Below are 12,272 nucleotides of genomic sequence, written 5' to 3'. Positions count from 1 at the left end.
CATCTTTACACGATGACTACATACTCTATAGAGTCTTGGGCAAATGTTGACAATATGACATGGTCTTATACAGAATCCATGCAGCTCTAATCTTTATGTGCAAGAAATCACAATTAAATCACTTGCACAAAAAGCCAAGACAAGAAGCAGAACACAATACATCAATTATTCTCACTGACAAACATCTGAATGAGGGTGCACTAAAGGATTAAATTTTGTGTTCAGTTCAAAAATGCTTCCAAATCAGATTATAACAGCCCTGTAGCATATATTGAAGCTTCATTTCCACCAGAAGACATTCACCATGAAATTTCTGGGGTGGTCACCAAGTCACAAATGCTTAGATCCAAAATCTTCAAGACACAAGTATAAGCACTTAGAAAACTGTGGGAAAATGAGGAATCAGTGCTTCTTCCATCATAAGGGCAATGATATAGTCCTTATTTCATGAAGAAGGTATTTGATCTCTTGAATGACACTACCTACAGATAGATTTGACTGCAATGGCAAGGTGTGTGGGTACCACATGTTCTAAACCAAAACCACAAAAAGGGCCATATGTGCATCTCTGCTTGTTTGTCATCAACTGGTTGATGGACCACATCAAGCTTTGCTTTCCTGTATCATTACTGGTGATGAAAAATGATGTCTTTATCTTAACATAAGGAAAAGGAATGGATGAGCACAAACAAAGCAGCAGCTGCCATACAAAGACCTTTGCACATCATCAAAAGATAATGTTAGGCATCTGGTGGAACAGCAATGGTGCGGGGTTCTACAAATTGCTTCCCCAAGATGTAACCATCAATGCTGACATTTATTGCCAACAACTGAAATGTCTTGCAGATGTAATCTGAGAACAACAATCAGGAAGACTGTGTAAAGTGGTGCTACTTCATGATATTGCTCACCCACCTTCTGCTAGACTGACAAAAAACACTATAATGGAGTTGTTTTGGGAACTCATTTCACACCCATCTTATTCAACTGATCTTGTGCCCTCAGATTTTCATTTTTTCCACTCTCTATCAAACAATCTTCAGGCAACTTCATTTTGCTTGAAACTGCACTCTAGACATGGCTCGATAAGTTCTTTTACTCAAAACCATATGATTTCTACAGTCGCAGAATCAAACAGTTACCCCAGTTCTGGCAGTCTGTCATAAGTAGTGATGGAGAATATGTTATTGATGACTGAAGTCTGTGTTATGTGTATCTATTGTGTTTATTAAACTTATGGAAAAATACTACAAACTTATGCACCATTGTATTGTGATCTCTACTATTTCTTTCTGTTTATATCTTCGACAGCATGAGCTTGAGTTTTTTTTTCAGTTTAAATAATATACCACCACATTTAGGTAGTCTATATAACATTTACATGTTATTATAAGCTTGTAGATCCATGTCTGCTGTTACTGAAGACATCATAAGCTATTAGCACCACTTATTTGGCATAAATAAATAAAAATTCATGCTCTTTCCAAGTAAGAAAGCTAACATGTTGGTCCTCTTACTTAATTCATCTTAGACTAACCACTGCTACAAAAGTATTTAATAACCAAACCATGATGGTTCCCAAACACAAATAAAAAATTATAGATATCACCAGTATCAAATTTCTTTAGAAATATACTATATGCTACTTGACCACTAAGTCACATAAAACTTTACACTTGTACAGAGAGAGATTCCTCTTAGTTTGCCCTCAAGCAGTACCACTTATCATGCATTTTGCTACATAATCTTATGCCATCAGTTGACTTCACTTCCTTTCCAATTTTGGATGCAGGGAGTTACATACTTCTGACCAGCAGCAGCTACACATTGCCCTACTGTCTATTTTCCTCTTCTGGCATTATTACTAGCATGCACAAAACTCAGACACATTCCTTAATATCATTCATGTAGTACTTGTACTTACAGGTGAACTACTAAAATTTGTAAAATGCATTTAACCCTCACAGATTGGGATTCAGTCAAATAAATTGTTGGCATCCTAGCTCTATAGGCACTGACCATATAATACCTTCCACAAGAGGCCAACTTGTGACAGGGATATTGTCCCAATACATATTCTTTAGACTGTACTTTTTCTGTGGATCATCCATCCCTATTGGTTGACGCATACACCCAATCATTCCCCTAATTTATATATCGACTCATTCCTGTTGCTTAAATTATGTTCCAGAGCCCTGAACTCATGCTTCTAGTGAATTCCCTTGCACTCCTTCTTTACTGTGTCAACTGTGTGAACATTGTCAAGGTCTCTTTCTTTTCCATTCAGTGAGTCTACAAGAAATACTACTATTGGGCATGGTATTCCCTTTAGTTTGTAAGGGCCTTCATATTTTGTCATTTCAGATTTGAGCTCGGATAACAGGCTCTCACTAAGTCATTTAATTTAAAATTTGTCTCTACTGCATTTTGACTATATTGACATGATCTGTTCCTTGCATGTTTCCTTAATTAGTCCTCAATATTTTGAGTTCCCTCTTTGTTGTGTCCTCTCTTCTTTAAATAACAAATAAATAAATAAGTAACATGGCTGCACTGTCTGAGGCAAATATATACAGTAAATTTATGTCAGTGTAAAGGAAATGTTTGTGTACTCTTATTAACTGTATAAAAGTTCATGCAATACTACACTTGGCCACATCATGGCATCCATCACACTTCATGATGCACTCTGGATGAAACTCTGTGGCTTACTTCTTGGTCATGGCCATAAATAAATCTCGAATCTTCTCCACTTAAATTCAATCCTTTCAGTAGTTCTGGTGAAAGCCCATTACCTTCATTAAATTTCCATTTACTTAATTCCCCTTTTGTTTTATTAAGTTCCTCCCAGAGCTTTAATATTTCCCCTCCTGCTTTTTTTCAGTTAATTCTATTATTTGTTTTACATTCTGATCTTTCTCCTTAAAATGTTCTGAAACATTTTTTCTTACAAGATCACATTGTTGATTTCTTGCAGCACTTAACTTACCTTGTAAATTGGGTAAAATTGTTTGCAAGTTGGTTATTTTTGTATTTGTCTCATGTTTCTCCTTAAAATATCCCTGGATGTGTTGTTCAAGACTAGCGTTCTTGATATTTACTTTTGCACTTAGATCCACAATCAAAGTGTCAAGCTTAGTACTGAGCTCTGTACTTAGACTAACCTTTGCAACATATAGCATAGTACTGAGTACTGTACTTAAAACAATCTTGATACCAAACTTTACACTTAAATCAGTTCTTGCAACATCTAATTTGTACTAATATTTGTACTTAGATCTCCCACGATTTGTCACCTAAAATTTATGTTCAGTGCCTGGAATCATTCTGGATACTCACTTCTAATTTCTCACACTGCTCAACACCACCACAAAACACATTATTTTCGCTCAAATACAGCTCACCTGTGACTTGTAGCAATGCTTGGTGTGGTCAGCTACTGGTGTGAAGCTTAATTGTTGCAGTGGGAGGTCTGTGACAGAATTTTCCATGGCAGTGGCTGACAGTGATATCTGATGAGCCATTGATGTAATTACAGCCATGCAGCATGTGATGATGTGGAACTGATAAATTGATAACAGCCATTTGCTACTAGAATATTCCACCTTCCAAATTGTAGACTCGTACTTTATTCTACTAAATGAGATAATTTTCCTTCATAAACCACATTTATTACAACAACTTTTTACTCTCAGGAAACCATTTCAAACAATTATCTGTCTGCTTGACAAGTATATTTTAGATATATTCATAATGAATGGAGTTACAGTTAATACCAGACACTACTCTCGAATTTCTTTTGTTCCTTAATTTTTTTATGCCTTGTCATGGTTATCTTCTTCCATGAAAGCTATCACAACTCTATGGTTGGAATATTCTATACAGAAAAAAACATTAAGTACAGCAAGTGTTGTCAATTGGGAGCCGCTGCCACTGTTGCCTCACCCAGTAGCAATGCTGTCTCCATTACCATTTAGTTAATGTACACATACAGAGAAAGCCCACACTAAGCATGTGTGTCCCACTTTCCGAACTACATTAAACAGATTTTCTTTAGCATTCAATGATCATCATTTATTGATCCTAAATACACTGTGCAAAACATCATTATAAGTATGTTACACTATAGATGCTAGCTGAATGTAAAACAGTATCTACACTTGAAGTAATTACTTTGAATTTTTGACCCATAGTACAAGTTCTTAGTATCTTATTTATTACAGTGTTTTGTCATATGTAGTGCAAACTTCTTGGTACTGACATCAGCATAGCCTAACTGTCCATGCCATGTTAATAATTCAACTCTTTTGTAGGTATACAAAGTAACTACTTATTTCTTTCAATCATTCTCATCGAATAACATCTCCTTATACAGCTTCCACCATTCATTTTCTTGATACTGTTACTTTGTGATTTTCCATTGTAGTCTTTTAATAAACTGTGTGCTCTTTGAAGATTAGCTAAAATACTACAAAATTCCTTGATATCCATTGTGTACTTAGTAATTTTTAATACATAAGTAGCAAAATTGCCTCTTTCCTTTTATATCTTGATCTACTTCTGATTGTAACGAAGGCTGAGATAAGGCATCTGGCATTACATTATCTTGTCCTCTTAAACAAATAATAAAATACAAAACAAATATTTGCACTAATCTATCCTATATATAGAAATGACGCATATACACACATACACACTCATACAAACGCGTCTCAAACACTTGTCTGTGTGAGTGTGTGAGTTGAGTTTGTGTGTGTGTGTGTGTGTGTGTGTGTGTCACCTATGCTTGATGAAGGCCTTAACGGCCAAAAGTTTTAACTGTGAGAGTCTTTTTTGTTGTGCCTATCTGCGACTCAGCACCTCCACTACATTGTGAGTAGCAACTTTCCTTCTCATAATGTTGTTACTTTCCATCCTGGCTTTTCCATTGCTTGAATGATGCATATATGTATTGTTAAAAAATGTGACCTTTATCAAAAATCAGCTGCCAGCATGCTTGTTCATTTGTAGATGAAGAAGCTACAGAAAACTTTGCACCTCTGATCTATATGGGAAAAAATCCCAAATTTAATTCAGCAGAAATTCTGTATCCTGACAACAATAGTTGTGCACTGATGGAGAGACTTGCACAGGATTGACTATATGCAATGCTGCATCAAACCGGACTTCAGACTGATAACTGCAACACCAACAACATGCACCATTAAAAAGAACAAAATTTGCCTCTTTTTGACAGTGAAAATACTAGGTAGCTAAAATGCTCAAAACAGAAACCTGTGATATTTGAGTCCCAAGTCCTTCAAATCCTGAGTGCATAATCATATGCAGTGTGCATAATACTGATACAAATTGATTTTTGTGCTTCAGATGTGATAAAAACCATCAAATTACTGCGTGTTCAACAGCAACCCAAGTCCATAAAAATATCGTAGTACAAACAGTTACATACCTTTAGTGAGTCAAAGCTATTGCCATTGGTAAAAATTGCTGCCAACATGAATACCATTCTTGTTCAAACTGAAATTGTTTATCATTGACAACATTTTGTTGTTACAGGTGTTTATAAATTCTATTGTATATCACCTACTCAATCAGCAAGTATAAGTATACTTGAGAAAGAGGAAAGATTTAGTACGTAATGTATTACAAAACTCATGTGAGTTTGATTATTTGATTATTAGTTTCATCCTAATTACCATTTTGAAAATAGGTGATAATAATATATTTTTAATAAATGTAAGTTGTAGATGAATTTCATAGAACTTGATTTGAAAAATTCTTCTTAGTGGGCCACCCAGCAAGAAATATTTAAAAATTAAATTATCTCTATCTCATGACACAAACAATTATTAAAAGTATTTTAATTTTGAACAACACATCTTATCATCTTGTAGTGTCTGCTATGAAGTTGGCATCAACTGGTGATGTTATTGCGTTCAGTGGTGAAGTATCGTGTGTATGTGGTCTGCATTAACAAGACAGACATAGCTGTCAAACGGCTTCCACACCAACCATGAGAGGCACTGTGTTTCATATTTTTATGTATAAATGTTTTATATTCTTCTGTATTGTTTATTATTTGACATGTGAATTTTTATATGAATTTGTTTTTCCATCTATTTACATTTTTCCAGTCTCTCAGGAATACAGTGTCTATGACCGTTCCTCTTCCTGAGTTATACACATGTTCAGAAAGTTTCATTTGTGAGTTAAATGCTCTGATTCATATTCAGCTTAGATAGTAAATGCTTATTCAGTCTGTTCAGCAAACAATGTAACCAAAATAAAAAAACTTGTTCTGTGAAACCTCGTGACTTAGTTTGTTCACACCAAGCAAAGGTCAGTTAATTCAAATCGTGCTAATTTTGACAAGTGGTGACCTCTTTGTGATTTGGGCTTAAGAAAAAGGTTGAGCAACTATTACAAAATTTAAATATTATGCAAGATATAGATGCACCAACAGTGTCTAGACTAGTGGTCCATTTACCTCTGTTCTGGCCAAACAGCCCAATCTTGTAGTCTGCTCAAGTCAAACCAGTTTAGCTATGCAGGAATTATGGCTGACTCAACAAAATTTGACCTCATTACAAGCCAACTTGACTATTGCTACATTGCAGGGGTACAGGATGTGATCACTGTGCCATTGCATGAAAAATTCTGAATTAATCAACATAGCAGCTGCATTGCACAAAGAATGGGTCAGAGAGGTACCAATAAAAGGAGACATTGATGATAAACTGTCACAATATTTGCATCATTCGTGGGGTAAAGTCAATACAGTTATGATCCCTGACAATTTGCTACACACCCTGTGATGTAGTCAATTACCTCCACAAGCCAAAGCGATTTTAATGTCTCAGATGGAAACATCATCGGATGTGGTGGCAGAGCTAGCAGATCAGATTCAAGAGGTTGTCACACCCACTCAGGTTAGTGCAGTGACATTGCCACGCAGAAGTGCCACTGTGGCACCAACAGTGGTGCGCATGGAATCCGACTCACTGACAGCCTGGTGCCTGTTTGTTAGTGATAGCAGAAGTATTTAGTAGACACTGGCTCAGACTTAAGTGTCCTACCAAGAACTTCAGTCCACCACTGTAGAACACTGACTGCATTCTGTTTATCTGCTGCAAACAACTCATCCATATCTACATACAGAACAACAACATAGCAGATAGAGTTAAATTTGGTACAGCACAATCCATTGGCATGGGACTTTACCATTGCCAACATTATGAAGCTGATAATAGGACCCGATCTTCTGGAAAATCTCCATTTCGTACCAGATGTTGACAATGTTACTGGACTGACTACAGTGGGTTTTCACCATGACACATCAATGCATAGTGCCTAGCTAATACAGGTGTTTGATGAGAAGTCCGTGGTACACTGCACTGTTGGGGCAGTATCCTACCTTTACCAGGCCATCAGGCACACATACACACATAGAACACAACATGGTGCACCATATAGAAACCACAAATGGCTCACTAGTGTCTTGCAGACCCAAGAGATTGGTACCCGATTTTTTGGCCATCGCTAAAGCAGAATTCGATGCGATGCTTAAGAAAGGCATAATCTGTCCATCAAGTAGAAATATTTAAGCTACACATTGATCTGAAGAAAGTAGGAGCCTATTGCCTGTGCAGTGACTGTCGTGCACTCGACGCGAGAACTGTGCCAGTTTGATATCCCGTGCCTTTGTTGTGTGACTGTAATTATGCATTGCGTGACACAACTGTTTTCAGTGTTTTGGACTGTGCCAAGGCATATACACATATACCTGTGGCAGAAGACGGCATCCCCAAGACAGCAACAATCATTCCATTCGGACTCTTTGAGAGCAAATTTGTGACGTTTGGGCGACAGAACACTGCGCAAACCTGGCAGAAGTTTATTGACTCCAATCTATGAAGACTGCCACTTTGCTTCAGATACATGGTGATGTGCTTCTGTTTTCTGCCACCAGGGAGCAACATCACCATCATCTACAAGAAATATTTAAGCGTTTTGAGCAATTTAGCATGGTACTAATGTGGCCAAGTGTGTGTTTGGACAGCATGATATGATGTTTCTAGGTCACTGCATTTCATTTACAGGCTCCTTACCACTAATTGAGAAGATCAAAGTAATTTTACAGGTACCACAACTGATGATGGTCAAGGAGTTGCGTGAGTTTTTAGGTATGTTAAACTATTACTGCTGACACTTTCCCCGTGCAGCAAAACCACAAGATCCATTGAATGCAGCACTCTCTGCCTCCAGGTTCGAGTTGGCATTCCAGTGCAGTGGACTGAAACAATGTGCTCCACTTTCAAGATGGCAAGAAATAGCATAGTAAATGCAAAACTGCTGCAAACCCTAACTGGATGAATCTTTGGTATTAATGGTAGATGCGAGTCAAATTCCTTTTGTGTGGTCCAGTGGTCAGAAGATTCATGGCAACTGCTTGCATATTTCTCCTGCAAATTGTCGCCATCTCAGAATAAGTGGAGTGTGAACTCCTGGCAGTGTATGTGGCTGTTACATAATTCCATCCACAAATAGAAGCAAGGACATTCACAATACTGTTACAGAAGAAGCTGAGTAACACAGTCACTGTGGCACAGTGGTTATGATACTAGACTGTTGCATGGAGGGTCGTGAGTTCAAAACTCACCTGAACTGTAAAACTTTAATTTCTATATTTGGTTCAAGTACATTCTAGAAGTATCCACAAATGTCAAGAATCATTGTACCGGAATGTTCTGTAGCTGTATATATACACTGTATGTGTTCTGGCTGGAGGCAGTTCGCTCTGTGCTCTTGTATGTGCAAGTGCTGAATAAACCTTTGTTAAGTGAAGTTAGTGTTCATCATTCATCTAATTACTCCTTTTTCTACATGATATTGTTCTGGTCGAGACGATGGGCATTGGGGCTTGTGATAGGGCACATTATCGATGACACAGTGGCTCCCATCAGGCCACGACAGAGCCGCCATTTACGTGGCGAGAAACCCAAAATCGAGCCATATTCAGCAGATCGCAATCTATCTGAAACAGAAGAAGAAGAAGAGGATGTTATGATGACAGCCACTGTGTGCCACCACATGAGACATCCTTCCGGGTTCTCTGGTGACGATGGCCCAGATCCAAACAAGTGGCTGAAGGTACATGAGCGTATAGCCAAATTTAACAAATGAGATGACACTGTGTGTTTGGCTAACGTATTTTTTTACTTGGATGGCACTGCCAAGCAATGGTATGACAACAACGAGGAGAAGTTCACAAAATGGGAAGTATTCCAGGTGGAACTGTGCAAGTATTTCGGCGACACACAATGACAGAAGAGCCAGACTGAAGATAAATTAAAGTGCAGGGCACAGCATCCAGGAGAAACTACAGCATCCTACATTCAAGATGTCTTGGAGCTGTGTAAAATAGTGGATCCTAGAATGAAGGAGGAAGATAAGGTTGCATATCTCATGAAGCATGCTGCTGAGGACATGTATCAAGCCCTACTCCTGAAGGAGGTAGTGAGAGAGGAAGTTCAGAAGGCACTTGGATTGCACGGTGAGCAAAAAACCGAGATGCTTCAAGAGGTCATAAGGGAGGAAATGGAACAGACATTGAACCCAATCTCTCGTCCTTCATTTTCCTTTAAAACGGTGAAAAAGGTGAGACCCAGCCAAAGTTACATTCCTACAATGCCACATGAGGAACCTGTTTGGGCACCAGGTAAGATGGACATCTGGAGGACCCAGGAAACCAACCAGTATGTTTCCACTGTGGATGACTGGTACATGTGGTGCACTATTGTCAAGAAAGGCAGCGGGTATTTGATGATGCTTGCACCAGAAGACAGCAGACCGATCTTTTCTGACGTCAACTCCAACTACAAGAAGATGTGGGTGCAGGATGACGTAGGTCATCATCACCACAAGGTAGCCACTGGAGAGGACGCTCCCCAACATGCTGATCAAGGTCTCCATCGCTGTTTTGAAGCTCCAGCCGATCACCTAGCCACCGCAACCTGGAAAACTAAAGGGTGCGACCTTCCTTGGAGCTGAGGCCGCCAAAGAGAAAAATCCTCCGCTCTCAATCACTACAAAAATGATAGGAAATTATGTCGATATCCTCATGGATGGCCCACCAGCCCAAGCTCTTGTGGACTCTCGAGCATCATATATCATATTCAGTCATTTCAGAGAAGTAGTGTCGCCAGTTGCAGAAAACCATATTCATTGACAACAAAACATCTCTGCTGAAGGTGGCTAATGGAAAATATGTAAAACCTACAGGAAGATGTGTCATTTGTGTGGGTATAAGTGGCCATATACAGACTGTAGAATTTATCTCTTACAAGTGTGTAGTCATGATGTCTTCCTCAGATGGGAGTTTTTGAAAGCTTCTCAGGCAATTATAGAGTGTGGTCACTCAAAGATTATGCTAGACAAAATGAGATACTGTGGGCAGGAAGATGCACATCCAAGTGTGTGGAGACTATGTGTGCTAGATGAAGTGATCATTCCTGCAGTCAGTGCTAGCAAGGTGACTGTCATGTGTCATGCCATGCATCAACCCATGGATCTTGTAGTGGAATGTAAGAGAAGCATACCACTGAAGAATAACTTGGTCATCACAGCCTCTGTCATCTCATTCAAGAATGGATTTGGTGAACTGTGGATAGTTAATTGTTGCTGAGAACCGCGGATCCTTCCAAGATGCATGTGATAGCAAGCGCTGAGCTGTTAATTCCAGAACAGCTGAGCATCGTAGAAACCTCCCATGCCGATCTGTGGGCGAAATTAACTACTACTATGAGACAAGATCTTCTAACTTGACTATCACTAGATCTCACTAAGGAACAACAGAAGAAGCTACTTGCCATTCTTCAAAAGTTCTCTGAATACTTCAATCCACAGGTGAAGAGTAAATTGGACAAATCGACGGTGAAGCACCGGATTAGCATTGGAGATCATCAACCAATAAGCCAGAGAGCATACCATGTATCAGCAACAGAACATCAAATAATTCATGAAGAGGTAGAGAATATGATGAAGAATGACATCATTCAGACTTCGCAGAGCCCGTGGTCGTCACCAGCGGTTCTCGTCGGGAAGAAAGATGGTAGTTGGTGCTTTTGTGTTGATTACAGGAAGCTTAATAAGATAACTGAAAGGACGTTTACCATCTTCCACGGGTTGGTGATACACTAGATTGTCTGAAGGGGGCTAAGTTTTTCCCAACCACTGACATGTACTTGGGATACTGACAAATCGAAGTAGATGAGGCTGATCGTGAGAAAACTGCATTCATCACCCTTGAGGGCCTATCTGAGTTTAAGGTAATGCTGTTTGGTTTGTGTAATGCATCAGAAACTTTTGAATGGTTGATTGATAATCTTCACATCACCTGAAGTGGATGATGTGTTTTTGTTATTTAGATGACATTATAGTGTTCTCAGAGACCTTTGATGAACACATAAAAAAACTGAGGGCCATTCTTAAGAGTCTCCAACAAGGTGGACTGAAACTTAATCCAAAAAAGTGTTTCTTTGGAGCAAAAGAGATCAAAATACTTGGACACCTTGTGTCAAACGAAGTTGTGTGGCCAGACCCAGAGAAGGTGAGATCTATAATGGAATTGCCAATTCCTAAAAGTAGTAGTGATGTGAGAAGCTCCCTCAGATTATGTTCTTAATACTGTTGTTTTATCAAAGACTTTTGTGTCAAAGCCAGGCCACACCAAGTGTTGTTAAAAGCCGATGCTAAATTTATCCGGGGTGGTGCTCAACAAGATACTTTTGATGTGCTGCAAAAAGCTCTGACGACTGACCCTGTACTTGGTCTGTATGATGAGAGAGCACCTACAGAACTACACACAGAGGCCAATGGGTATGGGATTGGTGCTGTTCTGGTGCAAATTTCAGATGGAAAAGAGAAGGTTATATATAGCCTTTGCTTCTAGGACACTTACAAAAGCCGAGAGAAAAGACTCAACTACAGAAAGAGAATGTCTTGCTGTTATCTGGGCCACATGCAAATTTCAATGTATCTCTATGGAAGGCCATTCACTGTTGTTACAGACCATCATTCACTTTGTTGGTTGACAGGTCTTAAGGATCCAACAGGACGACTCTCCAGGTGAGCACTATGTCTTCAAGAGTGTTACATTACCACAGTGTACAAAAGTGGAAGAAAACACCACGGTGCCGACTGTCTCTCAAGAAACCCTGTGCAAGACCATCAAGACTTTGATGAAGATAGTGACTGGCTTGCTGCACTCCAGG

At 39.0% G+C, this 12,272-nt stretch overlaps 1 protein-coding gene and 1 long non-coding RNA gene across 3 annotated transcripts in view; both read left to right on the top strand.

The window, feature by feature from the left end:
* LOC126481677 (juvenile hormone esterase-like) overlaps window positions 1-12,272 on the top strand; it is a 499,150-nt gene that overhangs the window by 346,638 nt on the left and 140,240 nt on the right. The gene's annotated exons all lie outside the window — the stretch shown is intronic.
* LOC126481679 (uncharacterized) lies at window positions 5,057-8,844 on the top strand. The gene is made up of 2 exons (XR_007587614.1): window positions 5,057-8,183; window positions 8,266-8,844. It is a non-coding gene; the product is annotated as an uncharacterized LOC126481679 (long non-coding RNA).

This window comes from Schistocerca serialis, chromosome 5 (assembly GCF_023864345.2).
Source record: "Schistocerca serialis cubense isolate TAMUIC-IGC-003099 chromosome 5, iqSchSeri2.2, whole genome shotgun sequence".
NCBI lineage: Eukaryota > Metazoa > Arthropoda > Insecta > Orthoptera > Acrididae > Schistocerca > Schistocerca serialis.
This window is presented reverse-complemented; position numbering and strand designations above follow the sequence as displayed.